The sequence below is a fragment of the Vigna unguiculata genome, chromosome 8, assembly GCF_037176805.1.
Source record: "Vigna unguiculata cultivar grain cowpea cultivar isolate G323 ecotype 2 chromosome 8, ASM3717680v1, whole genome shotgun sequence".
Lineage (NCBI taxonomy): Eukaryota > Viridiplantae > Streptophyta > Magnoliopsida > Fabales > Fabaceae > Vigna > Vigna unguiculata.
This window is the reverse complement of record NC_140799.1, coordinates 12,188,192-12,210,992: the sequence shown is the minus strand read 5'-3', so window position 1 is coordinate 12,210,992 and position 22,801 is coordinate 12,188,192. Positions and strand designations below refer to the sequence as shown.

Genomic DNA, 22,801 nt, shown 5'->3' with positions numbered 1-22,801 from the left:
AAGGAGAGAATGATACAATTGAAACTTGAAAAATGAAAAAGTAAAATGTAAGAGATTAATCTCTAAAGCAACTTTATGAGTATCCTATAATATAATTAAGAAAGTAAACTTTTACAAAATGTATACACAATTTGAAAACAAAATGTACCTTCTTCAAAGAATGGGATGATCATCCAAGTCTTCATCATAATGTGGATGCACGCGACTGATGCCTGTTGAACTGTATGCAGCCTGCTTCTCCAACATCATGGCTAATTGTTGCTTGATCAAACTCAATTCTTCTTGAATAAGAGCATCTTTTTTATTAGTTTCATCAGCTCTCATAATGGCTTGTTTTACTTCTTCTAGAAGCCTCTTTGTCTGAACTAATTATCCCAGTCTTGGATGAATTGTGCGGGCCAAAGTAGAAGGTTGAGTAAGGGATGACACACCATGATGAATGTTTGCAGCCAAGTCCCTAGTGCCATAAACTCTGCCTCTACTTTTCCTTCTAGCAACATCTTTCTAGCATTGAATCTTTGATGTTGTTGTTGTTGTAGTTTCTGTAGAACTATCCGTCTCCATGTCCTGCATACGCTGATGATATGTCTTCTACTCATTCATAATATTTGAAAAGTGTTAGAATTGTATAGACTTAAACAAAACTAAACCAACTGTTGACAACCTACATATACTTCACGTGCACGTGTATACACCCAAGCATCCTTCTTCTTATGAGTGACAAGAAACAACTCATCTGGATTCACAGGACACCCATGTTTTCGCTCCTGAGAAAAGTTATGCAATTAGTAAAATTATATCACCAATCATATAAAATGTTCAATAACATTGTAAGCAATTTTTTTACGTGTTACAGAAAACTTACGAGTCCCAATGCAATCTCAAGGTGCGATTTGTGACCTGTAGAATGTAGTTCTCCACCTCTAATTGGAGCTCTATTTGTTTTATTTTGAGAGGATATGTCTTTGAACTCTTTACTCTCCCAATAGTCAAGAAACTAAGTCCAAGTTATTTCACCCATCCAGCTAGGTTTCTCATTTTATTCCTAGCTTTGGTGAGCATATCAGATATGCATTTTTTGACTTTTGCCTCATAGACCTTCTGAATATGCCACTCATGCTCAGGTGCCCAAGTAATATGGGTATGCAAAAATAGAAAGTAATAAAGTGATAAGTGCTATATAATATCATAATTCATAACAATTATATTCTATTACCATAAAGTACATCCACAATTTAAGTTGAACATCTTCAGGGACCTTGTCATAATGATGGTATGGGCCCCTGAACTGTGTCCTTATTGCCTGTCCAATTGGCTCACTGGCATGGTGGTTAGGCATCCACCTACAAGAAAAACCAGGACACTTTTTAATATTAAGTACATAATTTACTAGGAAAATTAAATAACATAGAAACTTACTCTTTACCGATGGGTGTAATAATGAGCTTGCCATGTTCATCACGCTCGACCTCATCATCAAACCAAGTATTTTTACCCCTATGGTTTAATGTGAAAGCTTTTTGTGTTGTTCAAACAATGAGGACATGCTAATTTTCCTTTTGTCCCCCAACTAGACAACATGGCATAAACAGGAAAATCATTATTGTCCACATCAATGAAGCTCACATAAGAAAGTTCTCTTTTGTGGAAACATCATATGTCATGACACCTTCATTCCACAACTTATTGAGGTCATCAATAAGCGGTTGCAAGTACACATAAACTTTTTATGTTGGGTTTGTTGGACTTGGTATGAGACATGTTAAAAACAAGAATGATTTAGTCATACACAAATCAGGTGGTAGATTATAAGGAGTAACAAACACAAGCCAACAAGAGTAAGGGGATGTAGAAGATTGAACATAAGGAGTGAAACCATCAGAATATAAACTAAGTCTTATATGTTGTGGATCAGGAGCAAAATCTGGATATACATTGTCAAAGTGTTTCCATGCTTTTCCATCGGATGGATGTCGCAAAACACCATCATCTATTCTATTTTCGTAATGCCATCTCATTGGTTTAGCAGTTTCCATTGATGCATGTAGTCGTTGTAATCTTGGGATTTGTGGCAAGTAGAACATTCTTTTTACTAGAACATTCTTGTGTCTTCATGTGCCACCCTTATAAGGTAAGTACCTAGAACAATGACAAAACTTGCATTCTGTTAATTGGTCATCAACCTTGTAATATAACATGCATGCATCTTCACAACAATCAATCTTTTCAGCTTTCAACCCAAGACTTGACACAATTTTTTTTCTTCATAGTAGTTCTTAGGTATGGAATTATGTTTGGGAGTGACATCAGCAAACATTTGAATGAAATAATCTAAGCATTTTTCAGTAACATGCCAATTGGTTCTGACTGCTAGAAGCCTTATAACTATTGATAATCTTGATTCGGTTGCTCCTTCATAAATGGGCTCATTTTCATTGTTGAGTATGCAATAAAACCTTTGCGCTTCAGCATTAGGGGACTCTTAATAGAAATTGCCACTCTCCACATTGTCATCAAAAGCTCCTGGATCACATGTACGCATACAAGCATCATACACCATTTCAGTCACTGAAGCAAATTGATCCTCATGATTCATGTTTTCATAGCTACGAGATGCATGACCTAAGCTTTGAACATTTGATCATTGTTCTTCCTGATTAACCCATATGTTGTAGTTAGGCATAAATCCAACTCGCAACAAATGAGCCCTCACATATGGTGCTTTATGAATTTTCTGACATTTACAATTCACACACGAACACCTTATCCCTCCATCTAAAATGAAGCTAGGTTCGTCCATTGCTTTGGATACAAAATCTATCACTTCAACAATAAACTCTTGTCTAAGTCTCCTTCAAGGAGATCAAACATATTATACATCTAGCTACGATCCATTCTTTCTACATGTCCAACACCAAATTATTAGCAACTATGACACATAGTTTTAATGTTAAACAACACTACTTTTCATGAGATTTTTATAAAAAATGTCATAGGAAAAAAAGGAAAATTCCCTAAAAAGGTAGAAGGAAGAAGAGTCTCCTATAAAGGTTAAAATGAGACTTCTCCTATAAATGTAAAAAGTTAATTTCTTTTCTAACATTTTTTTATATTTACGTTTTTTCGTTTCAAAGTTTAGATAATTTGGTTTATTTGAGAAACTATTTACCAGGATACGAATATGGACCAGCAATTTCTATAGTCTTAATAAGTCATCATTATATGGACTCAACAGTAACCAGGGGAAATGCACGGGTCACAGATTCGTAATAATTTTGGGCAGTTTCCTTAACTGGATAAATGTGAACATTGAAGGGCAAAAATCAAAAGCAAGTTGCTCAATCAAAAAAGGAAATAAAAATATTATAAAGAACATCGGGAGAATTAAAATAAAGAATTTGTATTTGTAAATATATGCAACAGTTCAACTTTTAGATGTAATAATGTAATATATAAATTCTTGGATATGTATATGTTTTAACCGAATAATATCATACTTATTTATTTTAGTTATAATAATGAATTTAAAAATCCATACACTTAACACATACACTTAATACATACATAGGTTAATTTGGTCCGTTTTAATTTAGGTTACTATTTTTCTAATGTAGTTCAACTTATTTTTTTCATACTATTTTGTACTATTCACTAAATAGGTTTAGTTTGCCAATTGCACAAAACTTTAAGGCCTAACAAATAATTACTTTTGGCCCAAACAAAAGTTTTTCTTATATTTTCTAAGACTTCTAGTTTTTTTTTTATTCATTGTTATTAAAAATCAAATACTCATTAACTTGAAGTAAATACGTTCTCTCTTAAAACACCATTGTTTCTATATATTAAAAATTTTCTGATCTTTTAGCATGTAGGTATACTTGGAGAGCACAAAAGGAGAATATCTTAAAGAACAGTCAATTAATATACATTAAACAACATGTAATTGGCAAATCATACTTTAACACTGTGTTCGGTTTTGATGATAGTACTGTTAGCACATATTTGCTGCGACGGATTTGTGAGTCAAATCATGTTCACATGCACCAAATTGGAAGAGAATGAAGGAGTAGATTCAGAAAATAATCTCTTTATTTCATTCTCTCTTAACAGCAGAGATTTGAGTGCATTCATCACTATTTTACAAATATATCCATATGTATATAAAATAAAAAACCACTAAATTATTAATGAGAATTATCATATTTTTTAAATAATTATTATATATATTATTAATTATATATAATAATTATCATTAATAATATATATATATATATAATAATTAAAATATTGTCAAAAATATAATAATTAATATATTAATATATCACAATTAAAATATAAAATAATTATTATTTTTAAGTATATAATAATTAATAATAATAAAAATTATATATAAATATGTAGAATAATTAATATTAATTAAAATATAATAATATATTAATTACTATTATTAATTTTTGTATAACTTTTTTTTAAATTTAATTGTTTAACTTTTTTCACATTCATAAAAATTTAAACTTTTTTATTTTAAAAATTCATATAATTTTAATATTTTTTTTAATTCGTTTTAATTATTTATAATTATTTTTATAACATCAAATTACAAAATCATTCTTTTTTTCATTAGGGGTATTTTGGTAACTTTCTAATTCTATCTATTTTTACAATTTATTTTATCTATCACGTCAATCAAATCTCTCACTAACTTTCATAAAACTTATCTCCAAATCCATTCATTTTACCTTCTAAATCCACTCAAAAAAACACAAAAATTCATCCACCCAAATTTACACAAATTCATCTTCACACTCTCCCTCATATCCATCCCTCCAAGGGAACACACCCTAAGTTTTGGATTAGGATGATGCTGCTCTAAGCATAATTTCTATAAACATCCTGCTGCCACTACAAGAATGGAAGTTTGAAAACATGCTGCCACTATAAACATGTAACTTGGAACTATATATAATACATGTAACTTTTGGAAAAATAAGTTGGGTTTAGATATATACATATATGGAACAATGTAACGTAATACAAACCAATTTGACTTTTTGAATGAAATTAACCAACAAAATTATAAATAAAAGACTTAAATATACATTTGGTTCCTATTTTTGTTGTTTTTATTCAATTTAATCCTCATTTTCGTTTTGTATTCAATTAAGTCTTCATTTTCGTCAAATTTTGGTCAATTTGGTCATTTTCACTAACGGTGTTTAAATAGTTAATATTTTTGAACAGTACATGCCACGTGTCACCTTATGTTTTTTTATTTATTTTTTTTTAAATTTTAATTTTTTTAATTTCAAAAAAATTGTTTACGTGTCAAGTTACAATTGTGCCACGTGTCAATGCTAGTGCCACATGTCAGTTTGTGGTTGTATTATTTTTTTTGTTCAATTTAGTCTCGATATTCGTTATTTTTGTTCAATTCAGTTCTTGTATTCGTTATTTTTGTTTAATATAGTCTCAATTTTGTGAAAATGGAACAATTTAACTTTTAAAATTGACATTATTATTAGTTATTTTTGAAATTCAATTATAAATTATTATATTTAATTATAAATTGAATATAATTCTTAGATTCAATTGTTAAACAAAATATAATTATTTAAATATTATTAAAATATAATTATTAAAATTTTAAAAATATATATTAACATTTTTAAAATTGACATTTAAATCTAAAATATTTAATATTTTTATTGCATTGTAGATATTGAAATCTAAAATATTCTATATTTAAATGTTAATTTTATAAATATTAGTTTACTTTTCTAAAATATTTTGAATATTTAAAATATTTTTAAATATCAATTTTAAAAGTATTTTAGAATATGAATATTAGAAAAAAACTTATAATAATTATATTCTTATAATATTTAAATAATTAAATATATGAATTTTATTCAATTTATAATTAAATTTAATAATTTATAATTGAATTTAAAAATTATAAATTCGAATGTCAATTTTAGAAAAAATATTAATATAATTTGTATAAAAGATATTAAATTTGGTGTCAATTTGAAAGGGACAAAATTGATTTATTTTTACAAAAAATGGGACTAAATTGAACAAAAATAACAAATATAGGGACTAAATTGAACAAAAAAAAAAATAATAGTATCACAAACGGACACGTGGCACTAGCATTGACACGTGGCACAATTGTGACTTGACACATGAACATTTTTTTTGAAATTAAAAAAAAAATATTATTTTTTTTTTAAATTTAAAAAAAGTTAAAAAATTAAAAAAAATTAAAAAAAAACAGGAGATGGCACATGGCATGTACGGTTCAAAAATGTTAAAGATTTAAACACCATTAGTAAAAAGGACCAAATTGACCAAAATTTGACGAAAATGAGGACCTAATTGAACACAAAACGAAAATGAGGACCAAATTGAATAAAAACAACGGAAATAAGGACTAAATGTATATTTAAGCCTAAATAAAAGTAGGTGTTGTAGTAATTTGCCAAAAGTGAATAGGACTGCATAACTCTCTTACACTTAAAAGTATATATAATTTTCACCTTCACACATGTAATAGTTGGAAACCATAATTATCTACCCTTGAAAACTAGCTTCATCCATCTGCAACAGTTAAGTAATTGAGTTTGTTGCAAGGGCAAAAGTTGTGGCTGAAAACCCAAAACCCAAGTATATCATCTAAATTGAGACCAAATGTGCGTAAGTGCCAAATGCTACATGTGAGAGTGTGGATGTTCTCCTAGTTAGTAGGGCATAGGTGGAGATGGATTAATCTTTTATGACCTTTAATCAATTTGTTGTGGCTCTTTCTCAGTGTCCATTAGTTTTTCAATAAATGAAGATTGGGAAACAACATATTCCCTCTGCTCTCAAGTTTCCATATCAGTAAATAGTGAGAATAACAACAAATTAACAACAGACACATGTAAAACACATAGCTATGCTAATGTCTTAGAGAATAACAATAGACACACAAGCTTAGACCTTTTACAAGTTTCCATATCAATAAACAAAAATTTAATTCACCTATAGAGTTTTTTGATTCAATAATTTCGTTTTCAATGCAAAACAATCATTCTTGAATAAATAAGTTCATTATTATCCAAAGCGAAAACTGACCTTGTTTGTGTAGCTGCCAACTCAAATGTAATCTCCACTCCAAAGTCCTTGTTTAAGCCAACACTCAGTTACGCACCTCAAGCTCATTATTTCAGCTCTCCAAAAGTTCTCCACCTCCACTTAAAACGCCTAATGACCAATACCAAATTCAGAAACCAATTGTTAAATCTTCACCGGACAATACAACCTTCATTCTTGGTGTTCAAATTAAAGAGCTACAGTAGAAAAGCATGTGAGAAACACATAAATAAAGCCTCCCAAACGCAGATACCGAAATCAAATTTAATCATCTTAAAAAAGAGAATTATGAATCCCTAATAGGAACACCCCAAACTAAGAAAGAGAGGGATAATTAGTTACTGGGAATGGAAACCTCTTTGAATTCAGAAGCAAACATACAATGTTATTCACATATGCTATTTGCAATCTCGGAGAAAGGGGGAAGGAAATGTGGCTCGTTGAAAGGCTCACTTGCTCACTTAGTCATCGCCATTGAAACTTCACTTGAACTCGTGGTAGATTGAGGGAACGAACTCGCACTGTACAAACTTGATTTCGCTTAACAAATTCCAAACCCTTAAGTCGCACTTGCTGCAGAAATGAGACACAAAACACGAAATGGGTAGCAATGGCTGTGGCACTTGTTGTGTTGCAGAAATGGAGCTAAAATGGCAAAATGAGGGCAAAAGGTTACTAAGACATTGGCGAAAAGGGGCAAAAGTTACTAAGACAAAAAAATAGTGGAGCTAAAATGAAATAGGGAAATGAGGGAAACATGATTGCAAAACATAACCTAATTAAATATTTGGTTTTTTCTTTTAATTAAGTGATGTATGCGTGGGCCAGCCGACGCAAAGAATTGAATGACTATGCGTCGGCCATCCGACGCTTGAATTTTTTAATTATACATCGGCTAAGCCAATGATAAAATCAATTACACTTATTTTTTTTATATAAATACACTTAAATATGTATAGAGTGGGTTGTGCGTAGGTTTAGCCCACGCCCTTTTGCGTCCCTATTATGGCTGACGTCATTTTTGGAAGCTAAGCCTTGTAGTGATATATTGATTAGTCCTAAAGTTTTTCATATCATAATGTTAAAGTATTATAATCTTAGTAATCCATCATTATACCATATACTAATTGTACCGTACATGCTCAGATACACCTTGACCATGTTAGTATAATCATCTTTCTTGTCTAAGTATATCTTTGTCACGAGACATCATATAGTCGACCTATATGTATGCGGCCAAGACAAAACCATACTGCCCAAACTGCTTATATAAATAAACTATGATTAAGTGATAGCCTTTTTCTCAAGCTACGTTAGGCTAAAGCTTGAAATAATTGCTATGGTGGAAGATGGTTGTGCAAAAGTTGGTGGAATGCGTGATGGAGCTCTCAATCTTTTGGTGTTTTAATGGTTAAATGAAGGTGGTCTGTGGTGCTCTAAGAGATTATGCCAACTATAGATAAATAGGTGCTAAAGAGACCTCATGGGATGCTCTAGCAAGTGATTAAGAGATAAGACATGGTTCAAAACTGATTTTGGCAGTATAACATTATCAATCTCATAATGAAGAATACATAGGGGAGACTCCTCCATTTATAGAGTAAGGTGTCTTCAAAATGGTCCAAAACTCTAGAATGCTAACATGTACCAAAACCCTAAATATCTTGGTGAAGGAGAGATTGACATGGGAAACTCTCATTTGCATGAAAATCGAACCACTCATGTGTTGCCATGTGGAAAGCTACTTTATGAAAAACCCTCTCCAATAGGACAATGACACATGACCACTACCTTTGTAAGAGAACTCTCCATTCAGGGCTTGCCATGTGGCATGCATGGGACATCTTCCACCCTTAAGCTAAGTTTAAAATAATTAAACATGAAAGAGTTGCTTAAGCTAGGCGCATATGATACTCCGTACTTAAGCAAGATTGTTTTTAAAACTCTACACTACTTGGCCATTAATATAAGGCCTTCAAAGGAAATCATACACTACAAGACCCAAGTAAAGCTTCATATGATCTCTATACTCTAAAATGCTTCATGATGGCCCAAGTGAAGAGGAGCTTAACTTCACCTTTTTGAAAGGATGTAACTCTTCTTGAATTTGTTTGTCCATGCTCCTTGTGATTGGACTTTTGGCTAAGGGTGTGCCATCATCCCCTCCCTCTTGAGAAGGATTTGACCTTAAATCTATAGGCTTTTCATCTTCATCTAGCTCCAAATATCCTACAAAAAGGGTTAGATCACAAACATTGAAAGTAGCACTCACATCATACTCACATGGCAACTCTAGGCCATATGCATTCTTGTTAATTCTTTGAAGCACTCTAAGAGGTTCATCACAACAGGAATTGGGTTTCGAATTCCTTTATTTTGGAAAACTATCTTTGGTCAAATGGAGCCAAACCCAATCACCTTCCTCAAAAATCACTTCCCTCTTGCCTTTGTTATTTTGCTTGGTTATCTCTCGGTTTGGTGTTGTATTTGAGACTTCACCTTCTCATGCATTTTCTTTAAACATTTGAACCTAAATACCCCTTCCTTATGAATGAAATCACTAGGATTTGGAAAAGGTATGAGGTCTAAAGGAGTGAGAGGGTTGAAGCCATATACAACCTCAAATGGAGAGATTTTGGTGGTCTTGTGAACCACCCTATTATAGGAAAACTCAATGTGGGATAGGTACTCATCTTGAGACTTGTGGTTTCCTTTCAAAGTAGCCCTCAACATGGTTCCTAAAGACTTATTCACAACCTCATTTTACCCATCAGTTTATGGGTGACTAGAGGTGGAAAAATGAAGCTTGATTCCTAGCCTAAACCAAAATTTCTTCCAAAAATGGCAAAGGAACTTGGTAGCCTTATCAGATACAATTGTCTTAGGCAAACCATGGAGTTTCACCACATCTCTAAAAAAGAGTTTTATTATGTAACTTGCATCATCTACCTTGTGACATGGTATGAAATGAGCCATCTTACTAAACCTATCCACAACCACAAAGATAAAGTCAAATCCCCTTTGAGTTTTGAGTAGAACAAGGATAAAATCCATGGTAGTGTCTTCCCATAGGGATGAAGCAATGAGGATGGTGGGTTTACAAACCATGAGGCATAGTTTTAGCCTTGGCTTGCAAGCATGCAATGCACTTATGACAATGTCTTTGAGCTTACTTGGTGGAGCTCCAAAGGTGCATGAAGAGCTCCATGGGCAGCGGAAATGGATGAAGGAATGGAGGCAAGTTGGAAGGCACTTGCAAGCAATGGAAGGTGAAAGAGGTGATAGGATTTCCTAATCTATGCTAGCCTAAGGAAGGTGGCTAGAGGTAGAGAGAGGAAATCTCTAGAAAATGGTGACTCTCAAAGGCAATAGAGGGAGGAGTGCTCTCAACTCAAGTGGCATCTATTGCTTAAAATTTCAAGAGTGTCTACAAATGAGTGAAATTTTGGCTTTTATATGAAGCCATTTACACATGAGAAAGGAGAGCCATTGGATGGAGTGGGCCTTGATCTTGGCCCTTAGATCAAGCTAGGAGAAGGAGACAAGATCATGCCCCTTGGATCTTGGCTTGAAGAACAAGAAGGATTCTTAGCCTTTAGATGTGATGACCAACCTTAGTCAAACTATGAAGCAAAGGAGCCTCCTTGTCTTGAAAATCTTGGCCATGTATGAAGAGAATTGGGCCGAGCCCAATTTTAACCCATCCTATGTTCCTTTCATGTCTTATGTATTATTGGAAAGCAAAGCCCAAACAATGGCCCAATTTAAATCTACACTACTAGATTTACATGCACTTCTTCAAGTCTTTGTGATCTCTTTGGCCCATGTAAAGAATGTGAGAAGCCCATTGATTTTGTGATCATCTAATGGGAGGCCCTTTTGAATCTTTTTCATCATTGATCTTGTAATTGGGCCTTTTAATGGGCTTGGGCTTGAAGGTGCAATTGGGCTTGGTGGGGTCACATCATTACTTCTTTATGTAGGGCCAATAAAATTTCTCTCGAAGAATGTTTAGAGTTTTATCAACTCCAAAATGACCCATCAGACCTCCCTCACATGATTCCTTGATGAGGAGTTTCCTATGGAATCCTTGAGGCACACACAACCTACCCTCTTTAAGCAAGTATCCCTTGGACACATAGTAACCCCCTTGAGCCTTCTTTTGACAACTAGAAAAAAAGGTGGAAAAAAATCATCTTGTTCATACAACTCTCCCGTGTCATCAAAACCAAGAATTTGTGCTTCAAGTTTTGTGAAAAGTTTATGCCTTCTTGAGAGAGCATTGTATTTGATCACAGAAGAAAATTGTTCCAAATATCTCGTCCATTTTGCGTGTCTCTTGTTCAACTTGTGTTGCCCCCTTAAATAATTAAGTGACTCACGGTCACTATGAATGATAAACTTTGGAGACTAGATAATGGTCCTAAGTTTGAAGGGACCTCACAGGAGCATACAACATTTTATCATACATGGGGTAGTTGGAAGAGCTAGAATGAGTGCATTGGTAAGATTTTCTTTGAGTTGCTTGAAAACCAACTTTTGTCTCTCTCCCCACACAAATTTAAAGTCATTTTTCACCAACTCATTGAGTGTTGAAGCTATGCTTGAGAGGTTAATAGGAGTTCTAAAGAGTCTACATGATTGGAGATATGAAGGTAAGGGTACTTAATCAGTAAAGATTAAAAGTGTATGTCGAAAAGAAGTTGATCAAGCACATTTGTACATATTGAACAATAATCATGAAGTTATTCCATATATTTCGTAACACATTGATGAAATAAAGTCGACACACCCATAGATGAACGAAAAATGGACACTTAATGAACACAACAAAACATTCTTATCTTGGTTTAATCCAAATGTTTACTCTCAAATTGGGATTTCTAAAACTCAATTGAGGCTAGCACATGGGCCTACTAGTGATGTCATCTCATATGGTGGGTACTATATAAACATTATTTTTTTGTTTCTATTCAAAAATAGAAGATGACAAAAGTAGATAACAAAATAGTGGAGCTACCATTCAAGTTATGCTAGTGCATTTTGGTAGTTCAAAAGACAAAAAATCCATAACAACATCTATGAGTTACTTCAAATTGATTGAAGAGATTTGCGAAATCGACTATGTGGCATTTAGAGTGTCGGTCTTTAAATGTAAATGGGATGATGTCAATACAAGTGTGATAACTAATGAGTTCAAGTTTACTTTGGTGGATCTTAATAAGTTGGGTTACACAGATGAACCATTTGTTATGGCACACCAAGCAAGACAAATATTTTATGTCATTTGTAAGATCCGGGAAAAAAATTAGAATAAAGAGAAGCACATGAAAATAAAATTGATGGCTTGATTAACATAGTTGAGTTATTTAAATTAATTATTTTATCGAAGTATTACATATTGAATAATTATTTAATAGATTTAAGTTATTATTTATTTATTTTTAATTATTAATATTATATTTAATGTGGATATTTGTGTTTATAAACCTGAGTGTGTGTTATATAATAAGAAAGTGTGCAACTTAGTGGTTGGCTATAGGCGTTAATGCGTTCTAGGGCTTGGTTTCGAATCTTGATATCCTATGTGTTAGTTCTTTAATTAGTTTTTTCTCATCTTTTTGTTGTTGGTCATGTGCCAAGATATTTATCTCCAAACGTTAATGCATGCTACCGCCATGCAATTCTTCTCTTCTAACGTGCTGCCACACTTTTTAAAGAAAAAAAAAACAATCAAACAACCAAGACTTTGGGTTGTTTTTATTTTATTTATTTTTCTCTCTTCTTCTTTTAGGTTTTGGCTTTTCTTTATTTTCTCTCTCTTCCATTGCGGTAAAAACCAAAAACCAACTTATGTCTAATTCGTTGCTGCCATATTATGCATATTTTAAGTGAATAAAAACGGTAAAGATCTTGTTCATCTTTTCCTTCCTATATTCTCTCTTCAGTAGATAACCTAGGGTTAGGTTTGGGTTGATAATAAAAACCCCTAGTTTTAAGTTTTTAAGTGGGGGAAAGAAGAGAAAACGAGGGGAATGGAAGAGGAGCCGTGAAGAGTGAAGGTGGAAGCTAGGAGGAAAATGGTTATGGAGTGTTGCAGAACCAGATAGGGGAAGCTGGATATGTTTGTTCTTTTTCTTTCTTCTTTCTTTATTCTTTGATTGTTTGATGAATGAATCCTTGAAGTGGTCCGTTGTTGCTGCCAATTGTATGCTGAACACATTTGGGATTCCATATATATATATATATATATATATATATATATATGGTGCAACGTTAATGTTTTGGTGGTGCAGTTTTTCACCCATATGATTCATGCCACGACTTGCATAATTTTTGTGCTATCTTTTGCATACATTTTATTATTGGGGCAGGTTCTATTCGTTTTCGTGATGCATGAGGTTTCTTGTTTTTAATCTTTTCCATAGCCTAGAGTCGCTGGGTTCTTGGAGGAAGACCCACGGCCTGCATGGAAAGCTTCTTTCCTTTTCATGTGTGTGTGCTGCCATAACTACATAATCTTTTTCCATCCTTATAGGCGGGTGTCTTTTCTTTGGCTAAATATCACGGTTTCCATCCATGCATTTACGGGTTTGAAGCTTTGTAATTGTAACATGAAATTAGTATGGAATGTGGGTGCTTGATTGCATTAGTTTATTTTGTAACATCCCCAAGGAATATTACCTAATTAAATAAATAATTAAGAACATAAATTAAAACGTCAAGATTTGATTAGTCCCAAAACACGAGAAAATACTAAAATATTTAAACATCGCGCCAAAATTATTAAAATCGTAGTATTAAAGCTTTATAATTTCCAATGTCCAAATCATAAATGAAACATAATAAAAATCCCTGCTCGCTCGTGGTCCTGCCTCTACGAACTTTCCCGCTTGTAGTCCTGCTCTACGAACCTCCCTGCTCGTAGTCCAACACATGTGATCCACCAGCCACATACCTCCCTGCATGCAGCATCTCTCAAGCGTGAGCACGGAACATACGAACCTACCCCGCTCGTATCCCCGCGCAAGAGTAACATGATATGAACCTCCCTGCTCATATCATCACATGTTAACCACCATCCATGAACCTACCCGCTCATGACACAACATCTCTTGATCCAAGTATAACATCATTGCTTAACACAACACACACACAAGTCATAGTCTGCAGGATTATCGCCTGGCGCAGCCCCAATCGCCACCAGGCGAAAATAGTCCAGACCGCCTAGCGGTTCACTTCTTGCCGCCAGGCGCCAGTCAGTTCCAGACCCACTGTTAGAGGGTCTATCGCCTGGCAGGCTGTACCCTGCTGCCACGCGCCCCGCGGTGTTAGGACCTTTGACACTGACCCTTTCGCCTGGCGCACATACCCGTGCCGCCAGGCGCTACATTAGTGACATACTCATTGTTTGATTTTCCTTCCCATGTCAGAGCATATGGACTTATACCACTAAAATGATACCAAGATAATCATGTTCTCTTATTCTTCAACCTCGAATTGCTGAAATATTGTCACACCACACATGGTCCAGTACCTATGATCCACTTTTTAATTCACTCTAGTCATGACTTGACATTTAACAAACATAATATCACATTCTCCATGGATTTGTTTTACTTAACACCATTATCACCCAATCCAACACCTACACGACATTAACTGGTTATTTACATGCAATAGTACCACTACCTCTAGTCAATTTATGTTTCCGCTTAAGTCTATACACACTATGACTCATGACTTAGCCACTATTGCTTCAATATCACACTTCTCCAAAGTACTCCTGCATATTACATCGTTTCCAGTACCTATACTTGGAATAATAATAACGCATTCTCTATTTTATGGTACCACTCCTACTTCAATTCCAGTTATACTTTAGTACCCCTTTTACCAACATCATTCTTAAAAATCTATTCCTCACAATACACCTATGCATTAATCCTCTCATGTACTTCCATTTAATTCATAACTTCTCCCAATTCTCCAAAGCTTTCTCCCCTTTGAAGCCTACTGCATTACTGTCCCACCCTAGTGTGCCCACCGTGATTGCCTGGCGGCCAGCAAGGCTGTTGCTAGGCGGCGTATCAGATCCTGGCCATATAACTCATGTTTCGACACTTACCCAAACCTTAAAATTGTCCAGACTTCGATCCAATTTCCAGTCTCAACCAATCCAATTAATTCATTCATGATTTATTAACCCTCACTCAAATGTATCGTTCCATACTGATTTGATACCTTCCATTCTCGTTTAAATCATTCTAACCCCTGATTTGTAATACTCTTTTGATCCCATTATGAATCCTTCACGCCCTTATTGAAATTATACTTTACAGACACCCCATACTAGCAATAACACAACATAAATCAATCAACAATTAAAACGACGACGAACTGGAATATCAATCTATCACAATTCACCAAAACAACCAAAAACAACATCATAACTAAGGCTTCGCCTGGCGGATTTCAATCCCACCGCCAGGCAACACGTGACAGAACCCAAAATTCTCTCTGTGTTAATACACTCTTAATCACTTTTTACTCCTCCTAAACAAAAATTAATTCGAAATTGATATAATGGTCTTTGGTTGAGTATTAGCAACACGTTTTCAGACCCCTAATCTGCCCCTCTTGGCTGCTAGGTTTCTAAACCCCTTCCTAATCATGCAAAAAGAAAATTTGGCAAAAAAGAGAGTAAATTTGTTCCTAGCAAGGTTTGAACCCACAACCCATCAATTAGCAAGTCAAGTGCACAACCAATTCAACGAATTCACAATCATGATAATTCCTAAAATTTTAGGATTATATTATCATGTATAGCACTCAATATATCATCAAAATAATGCACAGATTAAAATAACACAAAGTTGGCATACATAGAACTTGAACCTAAGTCCTCTCACACAATTAAGTACTCTCAACCATTTGAGCTAGTACTTTTTCACATCATAGCACTCCACATTAAATGCCTTAAAGGCTTCTATTACCCGCATTTATTAAATAATTATTTTAATTAACTATTTAATTTTCTCGGATCTTACATATTTTCTATTTCTTTTCTTTCTTCTTTTAGTTTTTTTTTCTCTTTATATTTGTGCACATCTATAGTGTAGCTATGTTTTTTTTTGTTTCTCTTTCTTTTTCTTGCAGACCACATGTTTTGGCTTTTGTTAAATGACATGAAGTCATTAGTGTGTAGTAAGTTTTAGCCTTGGGGCCCACATGCTTTTGTTTTCTTAACCATGTAAAGGTATCATATAGTTTGGTGCTATTTAAAAGTCACTATCACAAGATTAATTGGTGGGTGGAAGCTATGGGTTCACGTGAAAAAAATTCTATTTTCTTCTCTTGGTTTTTGAGTGCAGCTTTACACTATTCCTTTGGTCTCTTTTCTTGTGCTACTTGGTTCTTTAAAATAGCTTTTCGTTAGTTCACGTGCATGTTTGAATTGTAGATTGTTAAATCACAAAGTTTTGGTGCAGCCATTCTTATCTTTCCTTTCTTATTTTCTTTGGTTCTTTATGTCATGGGTTGGAGTGGTTCGTTGGTGGGGTTTGATGGTGTTGTTTGGTGGTGCTAGGGTTTTAGTTAGTTTTATTCTTTGGAAAACCATAACATGCATAGGTAGTTTCCGTGAGTTTTAATGCATGTGTGAGAGGTGTCAAACATTGGTTGGAGGATTGGTGTATGCTTTTTCTTTGTTTCCGTTATCCACACATTTTCTTGTTTTCATTAGCCACACATTTTCTTGGGCCAGGGTGAGGAACCTTCTCAATATTACGTTGTTGTAGTCTTGGTTGGTGTAGGGTTAGTTTTTGCTTTTTAATTGTTTTACTTCACATGATAATAGGCCCCACATGTATAATTATTTTCTTTCTCTCAACTTTGCATTAAGTGGTTCATTCTTTTCTTCTTTTAAGCCTTGAGTGTAGGTTCGTTATTGATTATTTTAAAAAGCCAATACCTTTTTGTTTTAGTGTAACACATTGATGGGACCCACGGGGTATTTAAAGCTTATTTCTTTCTCTTTCTTAACCATACATAATGTAATTTCTCTTTCCTTATTTTATTCATGGTGCAGACCCTTTCTTCATTTTCATACCACATGGCTTTTCTTTTTCTTTTTTTTTGTTCCTTATCTCTTTCACGTAAATGTGGGTGCAGTACATGTTTTAACAATTACCTTATAATTTAATGAGGTCAAGGATTGATGGGACACTTTCATGTGTTAGCTATTTTGTGGTGTAGCCACCTTTCTTTTTCTTTTCTTGTTTTGAACAAACAACTTAAGGACTTGGGAAACTCTTTCTTCTTTTCACAAAAGCATATTACCATACAATGGTTGCATTAATATTAGGATAATGATATTCCAACAAAATTTTTTGACAAGTATTTGACAAAGGTGACGTGGCAGTGGTTTTTTTTAATTTTTAATAACGGAAAATGTTTGTTCGCACGTGCAGCTGAGAGAGAAACCAAAATGAAATTAAATGTCCTTTAGAGAGAGAAAGTGAAGAGAAAAAAGGGGGGAAGTGAGTCCAGTCCGTTGCGCAATGAGAAAGTGAAGAGAGAGAAGGGGGAAAATGAGGCGGCTAGAGTTTGTGGTTCAGTGACAGAGAGATTCCGGCAACCATTTCACCGGTGGGGGTGGAGGCTCGTTGTCAGTGAAACCGAAGACTGTCCCTATCATCCAGAAGACAAAGGTTTTGGAGTGGGTAGTGTTTTGCGAAGTCTGAATCGACGTTGCTTGGTCGGCGGCAACCGTTTGGTGGTCGTGTCCGTTGCATTGTAAGTTTCTTTTGGTCCCATTTCACATTTGCGTAATGTGTTGGTTGATGATGAAGTTTTTCTCGTTTTCGTAAAGTTTTTTTTGTTTTGCAAACAAGTTGGTTTTCTACATGTTTGTTTTTGACGTTGTTGGGGAAAAGTGATTTGGTGGTGTTATGGTGAATGTTAGTGAATTTTTGAGAACCCATTTTTCCGTTCGGTGTTGTCTGTTATAGAGGTGTAGGTACTTGAAAATTTTGAAGAAACCCCATGTTTTGTAAGTCCGTATCTGTGTCCTCGTTTGTTGTTGTCTGTATTGTAAAATTTTTGGCAGTTATGTCATTTGTATTTGATTTCTAGGGTTTCGTTACTGACAGGTTATGAATGTGAGGTTGTTCAACGATGTCATGTATTCCGTGTTGTGTAAGAAATATATTTTGCTTTGTGCCTACATCCCCATAATGTTGATTTGGTTACTTTAGAGTTCTCATTTGTGCGCCTGTGTGATTATACTCATAAAACTTTTCCATTAAATAAGCATAATTGTTGGTCATTATGAAAAAAAAAAGAGAAAAATATTATATGTAACCTTTGAATATCATATTCTGTTCAGGTTGTTTGAGGGTTAGTCAAAGATCCTGTTGTCCATGAAAACGTAGTGGCCGGAGTAGTTGGTCATCATAAAGTTATGGCTCGTGAATGTGGATTGAATGAGAAGGTATTTTTATGTTGTAATTTGTAGATTGGGTTGACATGAATGTGTTGTATAAATCGAAATGAAGTATTAATTTTTTGAAATTTTTTGAATGTTAGGCTCGATTGCGTACTTTTTGTAACACAAAGTGGATTGGCCAAATGAATGGGTTAATCTTGGATAGACATCGCGAAAGGATTTAGGGTACACCATTCAAATGGTGTTTGGACATGCAACAACCATTAAAGATATGTAACCCTCTTTTGCTTGAGTTATTGAAGTGTTGGCTACCTGCTCATGAATCATTTCATGTCATGCAACGATCAATCCCGTTTACTTGTGCTGACATTTGCATGTCTTTAGGATTGTCGGTTGTTGGGTTAGATGTAGATTTTGATAAAACTCTTTGTGGGATAGTGGGTGGACTTCTGCAAGACAAAATAGTAACCGTTGAAACTGTTATTGAAATAATTCAGGGTTTGGTAGGTAGTGATTCTAATGAAGTTGATAACGTTTTTCGTTTGTACATATTTGTTTGTTTTGCTGTGCTTTACTTTTCTAGGAATTCAAAAACTATTAGTAATATACCTTGTAGTGTTTTAGATGATATAGATGGGCTGTCGAATTATAATTGGGGTAAGGCAGTTCATAGTTTTTTAGTTAAAAGTTTAAGTCGCAGAATCTTGGCACTCGGGCAGAGAGAGCTTTGCTTAAGTGGTGCAGCACCAGTTTTGCAGGTACACTAAACTTCATTTAATAAATTTTCTTGATTTGTAGAATGTTTAAAATGTAATAATGCAACATGTTTTGTGTAGATTTGGGCTGTAGAAAGACTTTCATTGTGTGGCCCAGAATTGCAGTTAATTTTTCCGAGAATATTGGCGTGGCCGGATGTTCACTTCAAGTCAAGACGGATTGAGAAGTTGTTCTAGGAGAGTAAAGTATTTTTTCTGTGCAACGATTTGTTGTTCATAACAATGTTTTTTCTTCTATAACAGTAATTTGTTTGTTTGGGTTTTGATTTTAGATATGTGGGGAATGGAGGCTGAGAGAAGAAGATAAGCAAAATAATATGATTCGTGAAGCATTGCAACTTGGTGACGAAGCAAAGTCTGAAAAATCGCATGTGGATATCAAGTTGGCTTCGACAAAAGTTCTGCTACAGAGGTTGAGAACCCATAGAACACGACTACGGATGATGAAGGACGAAATGACTTTAATGCGCAAAGAGATATCATTGCGATGTCATGGTGGAATTGACACGGGTGTGCAACATGGGTAGGGCAACGAAGGTGATGAGGTCGAGGTGGAGGTTGGACACCGTGAGCACGATGAGGAACTTGCTACTGATGGTGCAGACGTCGTTGAAAGAAATACTGTTGATGAAGTCGGAAAAGGCCTTGATATGAACCGTGCATCCCATGGAGGCATTTTTGGTGAAGTTGAATCGCTTCAAGCCATAGTTCCCTATGTTCCACAACAACCACAAATGACTCAATTTAAGTTGATTACATGAAGTTGTATACCAGTATAACAATTTTTGGTGTACCAAACAAGTATTAGTAATATTTTAGTGTATTAAAGTACTTATTTGGTTTTTATTAAAAGTTTGAGATTTTATTACGAAATTGTTATTGCAGGGTGGTTTGCAACATCAATGGGCAGATTTTGGGTACCAATGAGTGTTGGGGTTTTGGTCCTACAAAGAAGGTGGACAATATGGTAAGAAGCTTGTTTAGAACATTTCAATCGGTCAATTATACGTCATGATTAGTTATACATACTATTTTGTAGGCTGTTCTATTTGTTGGGAGCACAATGATGTACTTTGAACGACGTCGATATGGTCATGTGAAGAGAATACATTTCAATCCTTTATATATGGTAAATAGAATGTTTGTTTAATTGGTTTTGTTGTTTGAGATTAGTTTTAATCTGTTGATGTATGTTATTAATGTAGAACCATGTCGTGACTGACTCGCGGAGGATGATTGTTAAGAGACGACAATGGACATTGAGAGACTACGTTGCCTACGTCCGTGCAGGACTAATTGTGTTAGACGACATTTTGGCTGCTGATTTTGTGAGATTTTTTATTTATTATGTTGTCTTTTTTTTGTCAATGTTTGTAAGTTAATTAATAGTTGTCATATTGTGTTGCAGTTGTTTGCTCCAGTTGTACATGACGATCATTGGTGGTGTTACGTCGTAAATTGTCAAGAGAAGAAGTTGTATGTGCTGGATTCGATAGGCCACTCCAACAAAAATCGTAAAAGAATAGACAAAGCAGTTGTAAGATTAGAATATTGTGATATTGGTTGTGTATAGGTTGTGACATATTACTAGTTGGTTAACTTAATGGGTCGTTATTATTTTTACACTGTAGGCTCATAATTTCGGATTAGTTTTTGGGATGTTGATGAAGTGTTCGGAAGATGACTTCCCAAAATTTGAAGTTCACTGCGAGATAACTCCCATTCAACCGAACTTGTGAGTTTATCATTTTTTCTTTAGTTGCACTAGAGTTTGGTGATGAAGTGTGTTTATTTATATATTTGTGGTGTTGTTTAGATATGATTGTTGCATTATTGTTCTTCAAATGATGGACTTGTGGGATGGTCAGAAGAAATTTGATGACAATAATATGCCTAATTACACGAATGTAAGTTGTAGTTAGTTCATGAATTTTAATTATAATATTTGTTAAAGATTGACGTATTTGCATTAACATATTTGTGAGTTCTTGGGCAGGAACAACTTCAACTGATCAGACATCAATACATTTGGAGTTGGATTCTAGATGTTGACAATATCTACAGGCAAGAAGTCCTACAGTACTACGACGCGCTTTTATAAAAGATAGTTGTGGATTAAAAAGGACAGGTGGTATACATTTATTATGAAATTTTGTTACATTTTTTGGGAAGGGCATTCAGTTGTTGTACATATTAACTTGAAAAATTAATGACAACACATTCCTACTTTGTTGATTTATATTTGTACAGTATTTTTAAAACATTCAGGTCCAGTGTACAGAGTGTGTGTCACGTAATGAATATTCTGTAGTTGAATGCATAGTGTAAGTGACTATTTACTTTGAGTAATATGTAGTTTATATTGTGGGATGACCACAACCACCCACGTGAGTCCATTTATATGGTTACCAATAATTGTAGACTATGGAATGTGTGGATGACAATTCTATGTCAGATTACAACAGCAGGTTCAAATGTTTAGTACTTATTGAAGTGCAAATACGAAAACCCACCACTAGTTCCCACATATTAGTGGTTTAGTCTCCAGTTAATGTATGTTTTCATTTATTTGGAAGTGGGCTATGAACAAACGAACCAGTGAATGCAGGTTTGATGAGGGAAATGCCTCTGTCACTTATTGAATGAATCATCATCGATCGTAAAAGGAAATGTATAGAAAGTCTTGACCATCCATATGCAGTTATCATAATCTTTAACTCTACTCCCCATATATTTTGTCCTAACTCCCCGCATTGGTTTGATGTCTTTATTTTGGTTCTTGTTTGCCTACAGTACCGAAAAATTAATTGGCTTCAATTTGGATAATTGTAAACAATATATGTCTGACTGAATTGAATATTATCGATGTATTAACTAACTTTAAATTCATTGTATTGGGTTTCTTTTGCAGCTTAGTTAGAAAAGTTTGCCCAAACTCCCTAAACATATATGTTAGAAAATTTTGCCCCAACTCCCCAAACATATATGCATAACTCCCCACATCTGCGTGGCATGTTTTACGCATGATTGTGGAGTTTAAAAAGCACAAAATTCACTGAAAGCAGTGTTAATTGGAGGTCTGAACTTCGTCAATAATTTGCATAATTGTTAATGCTCCAATAAGGAGATTTAAATAAAATTGTGTACAAGATGCAAGCAGTACTGATTAAGTTGAACTCGACTCCCCAAGTAGTTGCACTTAACTCCCCACTTACCATTACAGGTTTGAATTTTGCCTCTAGTAAGTCTACATCCAACCAAATTACTTGATTTGGAATGGATAATAGAAAGGAATATTTGTTGGGCTAAATCAAACACAAATGATGTGTTTACACATTTTATTAATTGTGTTTGCTTTTTCTCCAGTTTTGTTAAAATAGTTTGCCTTTACTCCCCACATATGTATGCATAAGTCCCCATATCTGCGTCAAATGTTTTTAAC

General features: G+C 34.3%; 1 pseudogene; it reads right to left on the bottom strand.

Annotated features, from left to right (window-relative positions):
* Positions 1-207: 207 nt before the first annotated feature.
* LOC146884155 (uncharacterized) lies at positions 208-2,036 on the bottom strand (annotated as a pseudogene).
* Positions 2,037-22,801: the final 20,765 nt, after the last annotated feature.